The following is an 18,634-nucleotide window of genomic DNA, read 5'->3' on the forward strand; positions in this document are numbered from 1 at the left end:
TATGGTTGTTCAGCTTGACCAGGCAAGGAGTAGCTGACTCAATCATCCTAAAACAGAATAGAAACGCACCCTTTTGTCAAGCACAAAGGTTCAAAATAAAAGATTAAAAATAGATTTTTTTTTGCACAATAAAATCAGAAAACTTTTTCTCAAAGTATTATTTCAGTGTAGAGAGCAACTAGGCACATAAAACATTCCTATCCTTTCTTCAGCATATCATTTAACACTATGACAGCAGTTTTCTAGTTTTGTTTTTTCCTGAAGCATTTCATTGCTCATGCCTGCACCCTCCCCCTAAGAATCTAGTACACTAGCAGAGCAAACACCCAACTATCTTTTCAATACATACTTCAAACAATTTGGGGGTTATTTGCTTTCAAACTAGAAGCAGCCCCTGCTGTCTCACTGAGAAGGTCTTCCAGGAAGGAACTCACAGACCTTCTGTAAGAGTCCAGTATCTCATAGTCCAAACTTACTTTTCCCTACACAACAGCCAAGAATATTCTCTCTCTCCAGCAAGTTGCTTATGGGGTTATAAGGGCATCCATGGTTATGTGTACAGCACTGGACGGTTTCAGGATCACTTAACAGAGTGAGCAGCAATTATGTCCTCCTAGTATCTTTCATCTTCTCTAGTCTTGCTTGGCACACTAAAGCAAGCAAAATTTGACAGAAGGAATATAATTAAAAACTACATACTCTGTCTGCCATGGTGTGAAACAGGTGAAAATGAGGGCTTGTTTTCATTTCTATAAACTTTATAAATGACTATTTTGAGTGGACAGTCTTGCTGTAGTTGTAATGATGTAATGCCCTATAAAATACCTTCTAGGGTGTTACGATTCGCCTCTTAAGTATCTCTGCTCAGTTCATGATTTTTCAGTAGCCAGTACTTTGTCTCTTTCTGATTTTCCCCATGAATAGGCAACTTTGCAATGTCTCATAGGCAGTAATTACTGTCTCTCCTTCTCCCTACCATCTACCACCAATTGGCCCCACCACAGAGACTAATCACCTTTGCTAACATTGCCCCTGTACCACAGTTACCAGTCATCATCTCTCTCAAATTATTCAGTGTGCTAACAAGATCTAGTTAAGCTAATAGCAACTATTTTCAGCATTTGGGTCTGAGAGCTCCTAATTCTATTTCTGATCTGAGGAAGGGCTCATATGCCAATCTAAGAAAAGAATATTACTTCTCTTCACAGCTTTGTCTCGCTTGTTTTAGAAAAGATTTTTTTTTTTTCCCCCCCCTCCAGACACTGGCTCAAGAAACCTAACCAAGCAATGCTGGAAAGAAAGACTAATAGTACATTCTTTTTCTTAAATAGAAAGTATGACAAGCTGCCATCTTGGGCAACGCTATACAAGACCGAGTCCACAGGTTTATTTAACATACTCTTGTCTGATTATTCTGGCAGCAGCATCTCCCACCCCTTGCAGATGTAGAGGCACAATTTCTAGAGAAGATACTGGGACTCCACATGACCACTTGTAGGGATAGCCAGATTCTGTGCCTGCAGATCTGTCAGATTGCCAAAAAGCCTACTAGGAAATACCAAGCAGGAAGACATGAAGATCCTGGCTTATGGAGAGCAAACAAAAAAGTAACTGTTCTCACCCACTGGAGTGAGACACAGATCTTAACAATCATGGTTATACAGCTAATTCTCATTTGCACCATAAGCCCAAATCTGCCTCAAACCTGCACACATAATTCATCTTGTCTTCATTACCTCTGGTGTCTCAGAGGGAAGTCAGAGGCTCTAGCAGTCTAGTTTATAATGACTTGCTTACAGTATGTTATTTTGGTTAGCTTTGAAAGAAGTTTGTTCTTGTCTCCATTAGCCTTCGTTTTCCCCAACCATATCCAAGGAGGAGCATCTATAACAGGTGATACCACACAATTTGTCTATTTTTTTTTTTATTATTTAAAATAAGCCATAGCTTGAGTTGCAGCAATAAAAAGTTTAAACTTCTTATTTATTGGTACACTAAACATTTTTAGTATGAGAATGAAATCTGATTTTTTTCCTCTCCCCTTCTTTTTTACCCTGTTAAACACAAAGTTTATAAATCCAGTTGCTCATCAGTGCAGTTATTTGTGCCAAGCCCTGTGCACCAACAGAAAAGTCAATATGCATAGTTCATTTGCCCTCACTGCTATTCCAGAATCCTATGAAAATATGGTTTAGCAGTGAAAAAAACATGGTCCTTCTTTAGGAAAAAGTTATTAGATAGTGGGGGGGGGGGGGAGTCCAAAGGATAGATTTGCAATCAATATCTACTATAGTTTTCAACTGTTATATAACTGTTAACCTTGTCCTTACATTGGAGGGGAACCACAAAATGAATTCAGTGCTGCATACAAAAGCCAGCTGTGCTGCCACTAGGTGACAGACAGAAAGCAGAAACTGATCCCAAGAGTAAAACTTAAATAGAGTTTACACAGAATCTCTTAACTCTCCAGTTAAGCTCCCCCACCCCATTAGCTTTAGCAGTCCTGACTTTTGTAGATCAGGGAAGCAAAAATTTCCTACGTACAGCAGTTGCAACCCCAGCCACTGCACTCCCCTTTCAGGCCCTTGACCCATCACCAACTCCCTCCCTCCTTTGCTATGCTAAACCCAGAAGGCCCTTCTGCGGCCACAGCCCCCTGAAGTGCCAGAAAAATGGGAGTTAATCTCCTGGAACAGGCATTCTTTGCCCCAGAAGCAACCGCCATAGCTCCAGCCTCACCCAGTGCTCTCTGGGCAGAAACCGGAGCAGCAACCACTTCAATCTCTGTTGGGCTACCATCAAAAGGCAAGTAACTGCGCTAAAGACGCAGCTTGCCATCGTCCTCCAGGGAACAGGTAGCAAGCAGAAGGAAATCTCCCACAGGCCTACTGGGTAAGGCCACGTCAAGCTAAAAATCACACCTGCTTTTCTGTGTAATAAGGGGGGGGGGGGGAGTGAAAGCTAAGATTGCTGTGTCACAGATGACTTCAGAAGTAGGATAGATAGGACCTGAGACACCAGTAATGTTTTGAGAGTAGCAAAAAACAGTGACACCACCATGTGATTGATTATCCTTAGGATACATCCAAGGGATATATACCATCAAATAGTAGTGACTTCCATATACTAGAACAGCTGCTGCACACTAACCAACAAAGAAGGAAAATGAGTGAGACCGTGTCTCATCACAAGGCTCCCAAGCTATTTAATCTTTTAAATTTTGCTTTTGATACAGCAAGCTGTATCCTTCACTTGGTTGACCAGTTTAACTACGCTTTCTTCTGAAAAACAGTCTAAATAGTATTCTCTCCCTCTTCATCATCTTCACACAGACAAATGCTAGGAGATGCCTGCTTTCAAAACATACCCCTAATGAAAGGAAAAGACTATGAGGAATATGTAAAACTGTTCTGAAGACTTTCAGATTCAACAGACATAAATCAAGGCACATCTAATTAGCAAAAAAAAAAAAAAAAAAACCTGCATCTTGCAATAATTACATTCATTAAAGCAAGCTTCCAGATTTCAAGTTTACTTCTGCATGTTGTTTCGTGAAGGGCACTTTTTTGAGTATTGATCACTTCTCTTCAGCAAACTAAAATAAAAGGGTCAGGAAAACTGAACCCCGAGAATCTGAGTAGAAAAAGGTCAGAAAAGCAAAAATATTGACATACCCTACGCTTAGCATGAATTCACATTCATCAACTGTGGGGGCTTCTTTCCTCCTCTACATTTCAAAACCAGGCAAAAGTTCGCCAAGAAGATCAGAAATCTAAAAGCATAATTCAGTAGCATTTGAACAGAGAAACACAGCCTCTCAGAAACTCTACTCCCTTATCTTCTGAAACATCAGGATTTTTTTTTCTGCACAACATTCACCTTCACCAGAAAAATGGCTTATTTTCCTTCTTAAACCAAAATTCAGTCTAGAAGAAACTTCTCAACTAACTATATAAACACACACATATAACACAGAATAACATCCAGACGAAGAGTATAACCACCACACCATAGCTGAAACGGTACAGCAGACAAGTTAAATAGTTAACTAGCTTGGGGAAAAAAAAATAAAATAAATTTGAACTCAGCACCTAAACACTAACAAGTTACCATCTACAGGGCAAATATAACAAAGTTAAGTGCATTTATTTTCATGGCATTTTAATAATTTAAGCCAACTCTTCTCCTACAAAATGTGGAGAGGGAACATAAGCAAAAATACTGTGGAATACTACAGTATAAAATGAAGTAGGTGCATAGGACAGCAAGGGAATGCTTGGGTCACAAGCAAACAAGCATGGATACTAAATCCAGAAGAATTCACACTTCTTTCTTCCTCATACAGTCACAAGACACAAAATGTCTCATGTATTCTAATCAAACCAACACAAAAAAAGACAGCAAAATAAATCTTTCAACTATGAACATCAGTAATCATTACCATATATGAATCATTTAGACTACTAACACAGGTTAAATCAATCATATCTGCCTGAAATAAAATACCAAGGTTTACCCACAGCCTGCTTCTACAATTATGAATAGAGCCTGCATACCTTATTTGTGGCCGCTGGAGAGTTATGGGCCTTTTCCTTTTATAAAAAAAGCTTGACTCTAGTTTCTCAATTGGTAGCATAATACAGAGTAGTTGAAAGACAGAATGATGAAAACAAGGAATAAACAGATATGCAGTGACTTAAAAGTACACACAGTGTAATTTGTCCCCTCTGTAACTTCTCTCCCTCAGATAGCTGTTTGCAAAAAACATCCATTTTACAGTCACATTACAGTTTCCTACAAAGAAGCCTACAGGAAGGTGAGAGAAGCAATCTGTCTTATCAGGGAAACTTTAGAAACTCCAAAGGCAGTAGCAAAGGTGGCGATCTTCAGACTAGCACACTTTCACCACTAGACACAGGCGACTCTGCAGCCCACCTCCTTTCCTTAGCACTCAGCACTATCAGGCTTCTTAGTCCTTTCACCTTTTGAAAGTGCCAGATCCAAAACAAACAAACAAGAACTCACTTACTCTTGCAAGGCAATGCCCAGCCACGCAGATTCTTACTGCCTGTAAGCCAGGGCAGCATGACTGCATCTCACAGTTGTAGGACTCCCCTTTTCTCCAAGGGCTACAGGAAGCAGCATGCTATCCTTCCTCCCCTTTGTTGCTCACTCCCTCTTTACCAGCAGCTCGTTACCTTTAATTACTCGGGCCCTGCAGGATTGCTGCCCCTCACAGGTGCAAAGAATAAAGCCCAATGGGCATCCCTAATTCCCTGCCTGGCAAGCCTGGGAGGCTCTCCCACACTAGAGGCACCAACACCTCCCATAAAGAAGGCAGAGGATTGCTGATTGCTGCAAGTCAACTCCTGCACAATGCTAGATGAAGGGGGGAAAAAACCCTTTATATGTGGAGCCAAAGGTCACACTCCAGGGGCAGCTGCTGCAATATGGTAATAAACTGAGGGTGGATATGTAGTTCACTTCCCATAAAACGCCAAGTGTTTCTCAGTACTAGCAATCTATTTACATCGGCCCCACAGCTAGAAAGGGGGCCATCATCGGTGCTGGGGGGGAAATTCAGAATGACTGGTCTACTCTCACAGAAAGCAGGCACTACTCCCTCTTCAGCCTTTCATTAGCACAGACAAATTCCAGCTGGTGCCCTGACTGCATCCTCTGCTATTATGCTCTTGCCTACAAACCTTGGTGTAAAATAGCCTCTCAATAATGAAGGAGGAAAGCAGACAGGACATGCTTTTTCAGCTACCCTTGCCTTGCCTATGACCTTTGGAGGAGCAAGCTAGCTGGCATGATTATGAGAGCTACAGCTTCCTCCTTTGCCAGCCCCCAAATGTTCCAGGTGCCTCCCAAAGAGTACACTGAGCCACCTGGCAGAGAGGGCCCCGTAACTCCCCGATGTTCTCTTTGCTGATAATGGAGCTACCAGAAGAAGTTAGATACAGAAACCCCAGTCAGCTCACTAGCTAAAAGAGCTACTTTACCACTAAAACTGTTACTTGTGGCTGCCATAGCACAATTACAAGTCTAAGAAAATACTTATTTTCTTCTTAATCACACTTAGAGGAATTGTAGGACTCGGTAGTAAACCTGAGGCAACTGGCTTCAAAGAACAGTACTGAAATTTGAATGCCTTCTATTTTCATTCCTGAATCAGTATAAACATTACTTACCATTATTTTTTGAACTGGCATAGTCTGTAGTTTCTAAAAAGCAGAAGATACTGCAGAAGACAAGACAAAGGTATAACTTAGCTCCTTCCCTAATCAAGGAAATAAAAGTTATCTGTAACTACCTTTTATTCCAACATTATCATGCTTGTTACGCACAAGAGGAAAATTGTATTGCTGTATGCGTACCAATAGAGATAAAGCAATACAACTTGTTTAGCTAGACAAAGCATAACATATAGCTTGTTATTTTTGTGGCTTAAGGCCATAAAGCCTCCATCTATGGCCTCCTCCAGCAATGTATATAATTATGTGTACATGACTTGATTTTGTATTACAACTTGTTTCTTTATGCAGATTTTTCCTCATCTTCAAGATATATCAAGAGTTTAACTGCTAGTGATCACAAGACAACATGGTCTGAGTCCAGTCTGTCCAAATTCAAAACACAATTCTGTCTTAAAAATACTCTAGAACTACAACTAAAAGGAGATGAAGCTACTTGTTCAGTCCCCCACTCTTTGCTATTCAGCCTACTGAGCACTAACATGCAAAATGATGATGGATGTGAGCAAGAAATTAATAAAAAATACTGTGCCCTTGTTTATTAATAGTGACCAGGCAGCTAGGTTCAAAATCAGCAGTTGGTCAGGACTAATTCAAATAAATACCCTATTGACAAAATGGACTGAAGGTCAGTGGGTAGTAAAGTCAGGCAGTCATACTGAAATTAAAGAAAAGAAAAAAAAAAAAAAAAGCTTTTTTTAAGCATTCTTAAAATGCTGGTAATGATAGAATTACTTCTTTTTAAGTGTTTGGAATTGGGAACTGCAATGCATTTTTTAATATATATGTGTTAAAGTGATGACATGTGGAACATGAACTTTAAAGTCTCACTCACCTTTACCTCAATAATTTCATATGCCAGATGGTTGCAGATGTTTCTAGGTAGCTGAGCCTACTAGAGAACTCATGGCTACTTTTGTCCCAACTTGTTCCTCTGCTAAAAATATGCAACAACATTCCTTGCTGTCTTATTAATAACTGTAATACAATATTAAGTTAATATTAATATAATGCAATCCAGGTGGTGTAAAGTGATGACAGAGGTGTAGTAGCTGGCACTTTTTTCTCTGGGCCAGTAATGAAGTAATATCCTAGCACATGAGTAGAGCCTACTGAAGCACTGTTTATCAAAGAAGGTGTATAGCCCCAGTCCTGACCACTTTGGGTCACTGAAAAATTCATGACACTTTTTGAAACAGTAGATGTGCCAGCCCTCCCTGGCTATATTCCAGCCAGCGTAATTGCATTCTTTTGAAGTTTCAAATAGGTTCAATCGCCTTCACTTCCAATCCTGATATATCTGTGGACCGTTTAAACAGATGTTGCAGAGAGGTGTGAACATTTCAACAGCCAAGAAAGCAGACAGGAAAACTCGCTAGCATTGTCACAGGTGATACATGATGGACAGGTGACAAGGCACAACTGTCCTCCTATACCCAATGACAGCACACACAGTGGCACAGGGATTCTAACGCTCCTCCTCACAACCCAGTGAACAAGATCAGATGGAAAGAAAAGGGACTCTGATTTAGACCCTTATTACTTACAGTGTAGGATGCATGCAGAAGCACAGAAAAAAAGAGAAAACTATTCCAGAGTTTTGAAAAGGCATGTTTGTATTTGGGACAATATGGGAAGAAGTGAGATGACACCATGCCAAGTTCCACTTGACACACTGACCATTCCTCAGTTAAAACTGATATTGACCAAAGTCTACCTAAGGGTGGACTGCAATACTGCAATCTTCATAAAGCCCTTTTTCAAGAGTTTGGAAGAAAGGAGATATCCACAACTAGTTTTGAAAGAAAACTTAAAAATTCGTAACTGCAGGTACAAGACTTGGGGAATTACAACAGCAAGGACTAACTTCTTGTTCACCTCCTCCTTTGTTTGACTGCAAGCAGTCAGTAAATGTATGGTACTATGAGTTTCCAGATGCTGCATGTGACTAATCTGTGATTTGAAAATTTGACAGTACTCTAAAAACTAACTAGCTGACATCATGTTTTCTTCCATCTTCCTTAAAATCAAGTTCTACAAAGACTCTTGAGCTATTAGCAGCTAAACTAATAGAAACCTACAGGACAGAAGTGTCAAATTCAGTAACTAGAGCTTTCATATATGTCCACTGCTTTTACAATTCATTTTTAAAGCCTAAAGCAAACACCTAAATTGAACTATAACTTGTCAAAAGTCATACCTTGCAAAGAACTTAAAAGACCTCTTACATTAAACAGTCCAAGTATAAATGATGAAAGCCCAGTATTTGATATTTACTGAGATCTGCTGTACTGGGATCTTTCCTTCTTTGAATGTCCATGCTGCAAAGGATAATAAGCTGCAGAAAATGAACAGCTTTCCACAGCTGTGCTTCTGAAGATGTGTTCATATTGCCTCAGAACAGCATTTTTCATACTGATCTCTGATGCGGCTCATGCTTTCAAATCAAAATACAGAGCTGGATTCTACCCTGTTTACACTGGTAAGCACTTCCGTAGAAAATGCAAACATACACAATCACTACAGAGTCAACCTCTTGAGGCATGGGGCTTTGTAAACTCCAGAAATACTTGGCTAAATCTAGAGAACTTTGAAAACCTGCTGGAAATAACCATTCCATTTATCTCCTCTTCTCTTGAAGAATAAGGCCTTACATTTACCTGCCTCACCTTGACAGCACTTGACTAAAATATTCCTCACCCGCCCCAACCCATTCCTTAGCCATGATACTGACAGGAGATACCAGCCAGTTTCTCATCTCTGTGGGACCTTCTTCCCAGGTAAGACAATATTCCAATTTTCATCTTCTATAGTTAAGCTGCCTGTGAAGAGCATAACAACCAACCCAAAAATGCTTTCTTCAGAGAATAGCTTTTCTACTTATCCCTACATCCAGCAGGATCAGGATCCAAACAATCCTCTCCTCCTCTCCTTCTGCATAGCCTCTGTAAGCCAAGGCATTTCATAATACAACTGTGCTTCAAGGAAACCAAGGGAAAGGAAGCCAGTTGGTAGGTTTTGTGCTCTCAGAAAAGCTTAAGTCTATGCCAGGATATATCCTGGCATTGAGTTCAATGCCAGGGCTGAGCTCAATGCCAGGACACGATCCAGTGAACAGTCCCTACTATCAGTTTACATCCCATCACACCCCAGAATCAGCCATGGCCTTTAATCTAGGGTTAAATCACTACGGTTGAAAATGGAAATCTGGACAGTTTGTTTATGAATGAAACTCTAGAATCCCTCTAGCGCTCATTGGATTTATTTGCTTATGCTACTTTTTTTCTGCATGACACTGTTCTACTTATAAATTCTTGGAAGAGATCTGAACACAGAAGTTGCCTCCAGTTTTCTCAGAGGGAACAAGAGGTCAGAACAACTATCCTTATACCATTACCTCTCTTCTCTTCCCACCAGAACCATCACTACACCATATGCAATATGTGATTTTTTTGTTTTTCCATTATTATTCAAAGTATTCCCATTACATTTCCTTCCTAAATTAAAAGGCATAATTTCCTATTATTGACATATATTTCTTACAGAGCTGCCCTAACACTGAACAGTACAGTGGGATGTGAAAACAGAATATGGTAACATACTCAGCATGCTGAAATTACATGAATAAGTTTGGAAGATCTCTAAAAAAAGCATGCCACTTGACACTGGCCATGTATATATATCCACTCTCCTGAATGACCCTGTGTCAGCAAGTCAGAAGTATCAAGTAACTCAAAGCAATTCAAAACCAACAAATCCAAAGTACCAAATTAGATTCAACTAACATTACTGGCACTGGGCCTGAACCACAAACTTAGATCCTGTTCTTAATTTTCCCAAGGTTCACAAGAATGGGCAAAAGGGACATGTGAATTCAGACTCCAGATTAGATCCATTTCTTGTTAGTACAATGGATACTGAGAGAGAGACCTTATAATACGGAGAAACAAGCCAGTAAAAGCCAGACCCACAATGGCACTGTGGCCAATTAAATCTATATGAGCAACCCACAAAGGCTGTAACATGGCTTAGTTACTCAACAAGAATTTTTAGATGGCACTAAAAATACTATAGTAGAACTTGTGGCACTTAATTGTATCTACATGTGTCACCATCTTGGTGAAACTAGTACCAAGGCATCCTAAACTACATGTGATACACAAGGTGAGCATTCCTGACAGCAGTGCCCTGTGGAATTCAATTTGGCACATGTGCTCCAGGCACACCTTTACACACACAAGGCAGAACAGTGTGCAACACAACGTACAGTAAGCATCTTCATCCAAAAATATGGCTGTAGGAAAAGGTGTGTGTATGGAGAGAAGCAGGAAAACAGGAAGGGGGAGAGGTTACAATTAGGCACCTAATTCCAAGGGAAAGGAGGATTGCAGATATCTTTCTCTTCAGTTTACTCTATCAGTTGGTTTAGCTGCTTCACATCATCCAAATACTTAATGCATTCAGGATAGTAAATCCCATTCCTAGTCAGTGTTCATGGATCTCAGTCATCTAACTCTTCTGCATTCCTCCACAAGATGTTCAAAATATTGCCAATCAGAAGCTACTTTACAGATGAAGACTTGCTTCCAAATCCAATTATATTTCTAACTTTAAAAAGAAGAAGAAATAAAACCAACTTATGAAATCAAGAGTTGTATTTCCAAACAACTAGACTGAAAAAAATGCTGTCCTTTGGGGTCAAGCTGTAACATTGGTTACAGGTTACAGAAAAGCTAATAATTCTAAGAAAGCTCAAAGTATTTTTTATTTACATTCTAAAGGATTTACTTAATAACTTAATAATATATTAATAACTTACAATAAACAAGTCATTTTCTTAATGACCACAAAAAATACTGTCATCATTAGAAATTTCAGCTCAGTAATAATGGAATCTTATACCCACTGAAGTCAACTGGATTCCCTCTACTGACTTCAGTCTATTAAGCATATGTCACAGCAATACATCATTTACACAGAGAGATACAAATCAGTGAGTGACCTGAAGGCAGCAAACTGGCACATCACTTTTAGAGGATAAGCAAATATCCATTCAAGGCAAAAGATAACAAATCAAAAACTGATGAAGGAAAACAATCATAGATCATTGTTCTGCAGAACTCACTGACAAAAGGGCCAACAGTTCAGAAGATTTCAGGAATGATTTAGACATGGGTGTTGCTACTTCTCTGAGCTATAAACTCCTAAGTCTATTTCAAAATATTTGGCATGAGTCACCATCAATATATTAAATGGACCATTAATCCATTAGCTCACTAATTTTCAAAGTAATTAATTAATCACTCAAACCCCCTCTATGTCAAATTGAACTGACACCTGAATTTCACTCTACGCTTTGCTTTGACAGCTGCATGCCTTGGAGATTACAGGGTACAGGACAAACTTTGGGAGAAGTGGGGGAAAAAAAAGCGATCTTGGTCAAGTAATGGGGTGATCTTCTAGAGAAGATCAGGTGAATACTCTTGAGGAAAAGCCACCAAAAAAAAAAAATCTTCCCTTGCCCCCACCTCCAAAAAAGAAAGTGGAAAGCCTTTCCTGAAGAAGGGACACATATCAGTCGGTTCTACAAAACAACAACAATTATCTAATGATAATCACAGAAAAGTTGCACTAACAGCAAACACACAGAAAAAACTACACTTTAGACATATCCAGTAAAGGTAGGTAAGTCTAATCAACTTTCTCTTGCCATTTTTTTCTCAAGTAAAATGTAAGAGAACACCAAGAGACATAATTAAGGCACTCTAGAAATAGGCCCTGATTCTGCAAACACAAAGGTAACTTTAACCATGTAAACACATTTCAGTGAAACTACCCACACAATTAAAATAGCAGAAACAAATGCTTGTGAGAGTCAGAACCTTAGATTAACAAGTCATGGGGACAGGAACTGCCTTTAGCAGAGTAGCTGTCTTTTAGTAACTGATTTTATAGCACCACTAGAGATTTATATTATCTTTCATCCAAAGTCCTCAAGCCCAGTTTAAAAACTTCAGCTAAACTTCAAAAACACATTGTGCACTGGAACAGAGGGCAAGAGTTAAAAGTACAGAAGTGACCAATGGATTTTGGGTGGCTCCTAAGACACTAAACTCTGGTAAAGGCTAGCAAACAGTTATAAAAAACGTCAAGACAGTATTCAAAGGAACATAAAACACTACACAGTGGAATACGCTTGAAAATGAGGCTGAATTAACTGTAAATCCAGATGTTAAACTATCTTTTTATTCTAATTTATTAGGTATCAGAATCTATCCTGTCCTTCTCCTAATTAGTGTTGACTCCAAAAAAGCAAGCCTTCTTTGGAAACAATGGGACCAGGCTCTGAATTAGGGACTACTGAGCATATGAAAACAGAATTGACCCAGTGCACCAAGGACTTCCAAAGTTTTTGTGCATTAGGCAGAGCTCTGTTCTCTGGATGCTGTATCCTTGGCAACTATTATGCAAGAAACTGTTCTACAAATATAAAACTTCTGTCTGCTCCAAGAGCTTTTCTCTGAAATACTTTTATTGGGTTTTGAATATTCTTAAAGCTAAAAGCACACACAGCCCTTTGTCATCCTCCCACAAGCTCCCAAGAGCAAGATATAATGCAACAAGTGATGTTAAGAGAATATTTTCCTCCCACTTCATCAGAGAGAGAAAAAGAGTTTTACAACTTTTACTCTGCTTTCTTCTGTAAAAAAAGAACAGGACACTTTTCCTATTTTCTTCAGTGCACTCTGCAGAACTAATATGCAGATATAAGATAAAATAATAAGGAAGAAAATAACGAAAGGACATTATTATTATGTCAATCAACGACATTGTTTTGAAAATCTAAAATTCAAATATCATGCCTGGGTGCCTGACTTCAAGGGCGGAATTAGAGATGCCAGCATACGTATTAGAAGTATGTAAGAAGAGAGGTAAGATTTTACAACGGTTGTGGCAGCAACATGCAGCAGCTCTTCACAAGGGTGACTAGCAGTATCAATTGTTTCAAGGACAGCAGACACGCTATTTTTACCAAAGCCCTTGCTGTAACTGTCTACCTCCTAAAACCTTACTACAGCAGAGCTCAAATCCTGCCTGCATGAATGTGCTCCTCACAGCTCGGCTGTCCGTCCTACATAATACATTATTTCACAAAATCCCACGATATTCAGAAGGGATGTCTAACAAGGGACAGGCATGTCATATTTGACACCCAACTAGGCGTCTGCGTTCCCCCCCAACCCCGATTGCTTTGAAGAGTGTACTGCAGTTGCAGCTAATGCACAAGGGGTAAGTGTCCTTCAAGGTGCTCTGGGGGAGGAAAACTTCGGCGCTGCGGGGCCTCGCACCTCGCGGCGCTGCCTCAGGCGCGGCCCCGCGCAGGTGACCCGGCCCCGCGGCCCCGCCAGGGTGAACCGCCCACGGAGTCACATGAGAGCAACAACCGAAGCCCGCGGGCACCTCCCCGCGCACCCCGGCAGCCCTTAAGCCAACGTATTCCCGGAGCGAGGGATTACAGCGGCTGGAAACAGTTCCCAGCCCCGGGCGGGCACCGCTCCGCCGCCCCCCGGGCGCCCCCACACGGGGGACCCCCCGGCCGCGCTCTGCGGCAGCGCGCCGCGCTTCCTCCCGGTTTACTGTTCCTGGGCTTTATTGTTATTTTATTGTTACTAGGAGCTGCGGGGAAGGGCAGCCTTTCTCTCGGTGAACTCCGCCAGCGGGCGGGATGGCGGCGCCGGCAGCGGCTCTTCCCCCTGCAAACTCTCTCCCGGCCCCGGCGCCCCCGGCCCCATACCGCCCCCTAACCTCACCCCCCTCCCCCAAAGCCACCGGCCCCGCACAGCGTAGCCCCCTGCCGCTTCCCCCCCCCCCGCGCCCACGCGGGGAAGTTTCCACCAACTCGACCCAGTACGACACGAAAATAAAATAAAGCGAGACGCAGCATCGAGGCGGCGGAGGCAGCGCCTGCCGCACCCCCCACCTCACCTTCTGCGGGGCGCGGAGGAGGCGGTGCACGGCGGGAAGCTGGGTGGCGAGCGGGATGTCCTCCCGGAAGGTGTACAGCGGCGGCCGGGTGGGCTCGGGGAAGTTGGTGCTGTTGAAGGGGTCGGTGTCATCCAGGAACTGCACCCGGCAGACCAGCGTGGTGGCCATGGTGCTGCCATGCAGCGGCGCGGCCGAGTGGCGGCGAGCGCCGGCAGAAGCGCAGCCCCTCGGCGCGGGCAACCCGGCGCCGCACGCCGGCCGCGGGGCTGGGAGGCGGCCCTCCCCCGGCGGCCGCAGCTCCCCCCGCCCGGCGCCGCTTGGCAGCCGCCCGACTCCCCGCCTTGCGGCACGCAGCGCGCCCAGCAGAGCGAGCGAGCGAGCCGAGCGCCGGCCGCCTCAGCGCCGCCGCGCCGCGGGGCAGCGCCCCATAGCCCCCTACCCGCCGGGATCCGCGCGCTGTGGGCGCCCTTCAGGCCGAGCGGCAAGCGAGTGGCGGGGAACCGGAGAGCGGCGGCGGCGGCAGCAGCAGCAGCAGCAGCAGCTCCCCCATGCCCGGCCGCAGCACGCCGAGCGGGCAGCGGGACTGCCGCGACCGGCGGAGGCAGCCCGGCGCCGCCGGGCGGTAGAGGGCGGCGAGCGCCCCCCCGCGGCCGCCGCCCGCCCGCGCGGCGAGGCATCCCCGCGGCGGAAGGAAGAGCCCGCCCGGGATCCCCCGCCTCCGCCGCGCCCGGGGGAGGTGGCAGCCCGGTAACCTCTGCCCCGGCGGCGGCGGGGAGGCAGCGACCCTCGCGCTATCCCTCCCTCGGTGGCGGTTGCGGAGGCGCCCCTCCCCCCCACCGGGCTGAGCGACCGTTGCCTCAGGAGGGGAATAACAGTCGCTCGGCGGGGAATAACGGTCGCTCGGCTCCGCGGCCGGCAGGCACCGCCGGCTGACGGGCACCCCCCGCCGCGGCTTTTCTCGGGGGATCAGTGCAGAAGAGGTGCAGGAGACACCTCTTCCGTGAGTAAATAAACCGCGGGGCCAGGCTGCACGGTCAGCTTCAGCCCCTGGCGCTGCAGGCAAGGAAGCAAGGCAAATGGGCAGCCCCAGGCGCCCGGCGCAAGGCCTCTGGCCAGGTAAGAAGGGATGTAAATGGGTACATTCATATATAACTCCATCCTGTCACTGCAAACGTCCAAAGTTTCCTACACCTTTTGTGTAACACTTACTCAGTTCAAAAGGAAGCTTTAAATGTCATCTTCAAAAAATCAGAAACTAACCTGAAATCTGGGTATTTGACCAAGAGTTGTTTTTATTTTTCTCTATTTATACAAAAGCCCTCTTAATTCTCTAGGCAATGGTTGTATGCATCTGGGCTTTACTTGGCTTATCAGGACATACATCTAAGGCTATTTTCCCAAAATCCAAAAGGCTATCTTGCATACCACCTGATTTCTTCATGACTTAGGCCCATTCTTCCCTCTTGCAGGGTTAAAACATGGGAAAAGTACCTCGTGTTCAGGTAGGTTCGGAGGTTCAGAGCCCAGAATCACAAACTTCTGATTGAATCTGCATTTTGTAATCAAATCTGCAACCTGGGATTATAGGGATCAGGGATAAATGTGCCCTGGTCTTCATTCTTAGGGGCATAGAAAGCAGCAGAGGAAACATAATATAACGTATGGGCTAAATAAAGAGTATGAAGTATCTCACTGAAGTGGGGAATTGACAGCCTTTCCTCACACTGAATATCTACCCTGCCTCTGTCAGCCCTCCAGGATGCACCATACTTCATGGCTGTGGTCATGACTGCCTCGTCCTTTGTGGATAGGGCTATAGGACAAGAACTGTAATACTGTGAGAAATGCAGGGACTTACCCCAGAAGTGATATCTTAAGCAAGAAAGCATGATCTCTAGATCATTGTGTTCACAAGAAGCAACTGTTTCCTGCCCAAAATGGTTACTGGGCTGGGAGCATTTGTCAGCTCTGGGGCAAAAGGAGCTTTTTGTTCACACACAGTCTGTCCCACTGTTCCTGTTATGTGCAGGACTAGTTTGTCATGATTTGGTTTTGCTCACAGTTGTGCATATGTTCAGAAAAGAGCAGCCAACATAAAGATTACCAAAATCAGGAAGGACTTTAAAACTCAGAAGCTATTTTACCATTTTAGGTATTTCACAGATGATATTTTATCGACTTTTCCCTTTTCCTCAGCTGGGACAATGAAAAGACCTTACATCATTTTACCACCCCACAGAAGTAATTCTCATGCACCATCACAGGCTACACCTATTGAGTTCCTGATTTTGAGTTTTGTATATATGCAGAAAACCGTTCACTTTAACATATTGAACGTATATTGAAAATCATGAAGTATTTTTGTGCATAAGATTTTGTAATTAAACATAACCAATTTTATGACACCTCATTTAAAAATACTTCCAAATTAAAATTCATATTTCACAAATAAATATATTTTGTATCTGCTTTACTGGTGACAAATTAATTTCTAGATCAAACAGTATTACTGTATTCTTCATATCTGTCTGCTTATGCATATTGTACATTTCTGTCACCATGTAAAGTCAAGCTCAAATAGGACATTTTTGGCTCTATCATAATTTACATAATTACCATTTAACGGACTTTTTACATTGCAGAATATTTATGTTGAACTTTCATTTTCAGAAAACACACTTGTACCTTTGCTGTTAATCTGTAATGAATATTAGGTGGTGTAAGATCGCTATTCATTGGATTAATCCTGACTTTGACTAAATTAATCCACGGTACATGTCTCATTACAGAGACATTGATATTTTGATGGCAGTTTCGAACAAATCGTGGAAGCCAAGATTTTATGTGGTGCCTATGTGACGATATCAGCTACCTTTCCTCCAGTACTGGAAAATGAAAACAAAGGATGAGTGCAATCCACGTGGCCAACAGAGATCGGATGACTCTAGGACCCAACGTCAACACATCTGGCTGCTGATTGTAAATCCCATAAGAAGGAATTATAGTTGTATATAATGATCTTCAATTGAATTTACAAATATGAGGTGGACAATGTAGATAATTGTTATGACCAGGTTACTGGAGAGAAAATATACCAGTATGTAAGTGAAAGAATCCTTGAATCAGCCAGAGCTTTAAGTTGCATCTACCTATACATTTTCCCTATTGTAAACATCCCCAAAAGACTACGGACCTTTGAATTTCAGAAGCTGGATTTTATTAGAGCTTGAATTAAAACAATGCAGTTTTATAGAGAAAATACAGATCTTCTGGATAAGACAAAATAATGTTAAAAGGTCAGCATATACGTGTGTATACAGAGAGAGAGAGAGAGAGAGAGATGTATACACATATAAATTCAACTTTTGAATGATTTCCTGCTTTTCTACATATTCTACACAGGCTTTCTGGATCCATAGTCTGTCTCTCTCCATCACCTTGAGCCATGGCTGTGTGCTTGCTCCCTCCTCTTCCTAGCAGTCACCAATTTCTGCTTCTGCTGCAGAGTCATACTTTTCCTTTAAAAAGTCCTTCCCCCACCCCTAGTGTGCTTTGCAGGAGAACACGTTCTCCTATCCTTCCACAAGGTTGTATTTATCCAGTACAGCAGCTAAAACAAGGCAAGTAGGCAACTTTCCTTCTTGCCGTCCTTTTAAGTGAACATAGATGACTTCTAGAAGAACTTAACACACAGTAAACTACTAACAAACAAACAGATACTGTCTGTCAGAGGTACGCGGCATGAGGCAACACAGGCATTACATCTGGAAAGACAATTAGAGACATGACAACAACAGTATATGTGGTTGCCTCACCCCATTTCTCATCGCAGAAGATAAGATCTTAAAGGACTCCTCAAAGAGAGAGATTGTTTTTCTCAGTCATACTGAACAAAATCATCAGGGGCAGTCAGAAGCTCTAGGGAATCCTCAGCAAAGCTCAGGCTGTTGTCCTTGTGCATTTGGAGGTGTCATGGCATAATGAGTCAGGGCCCTCTCCTTTTCCAGGATAGGCAAGCAGGACAAACTGTATTACTTGCTGGCCTTGGGGTCCCCGAGTCCATCGCACAAACAGTTTCCAAAAAAGCAAAGCTTGCACATGATCAGGTAAGGTTCACAGTTTTTAGCTCCCAAGTTTTTATTACAAAAACACAAGGGAGAAATCCTTCTTGCACACACATTCTTTTGGAATGAAACATAACATAGCAGTTTTCATTTAAGGCTGATTTATTCTTCTTAACTCATCCCATTGTTGGCATTTTTTAAAAATACACTGTTGAATGACTTAAGATGGTGTGTCGAGCTTAAATTTGAATTTCATTATTGTTGAAACCTGAATGTTAAAATAACATAGTTTTTTGACTTTAATTTCCTCTTTTTTATTAAAAATAA

General features: G+C 42.6%; 1 protein-coding gene across 1 annotated transcript in view; it reads right to left on the reverse strand.

Annotated features, from left to right (window-relative positions):
• LOC106492840 (FH1/FH2 domain-containing protein 3-like) overlaps positions 1-14,435 on the reverse strand; it is a 292,303-nt gene extending 277,868 nt beyond the window's left edge. Inside the window, exon 1 of the mRNA XM_067291169.1 lies at positions 14,244-14,435. The gene's annotated coding sequence lies outside the window, so the exon portion shown is untranslated. The remainder of the gene's footprint in view (positions 1-14,243) is intronic.
• Positions 14,436-18,634: the final 4,199 nt, after the last annotated feature.

The sequence above is a fragment of the Apteryx mantelli genome, chromosome 2, assembly GCF_036417845.1.
Source record: "Apteryx mantelli isolate bAptMan1 chromosome 2, bAptMan1.hap1, whole genome shotgun sequence".
Classification (NCBI taxonomy): domain Eukaryota; kingdom Metazoa; phylum Chordata; class Aves; order Apterygiformes; family Apterygidae; genus Apteryx; species Apteryx mantelli.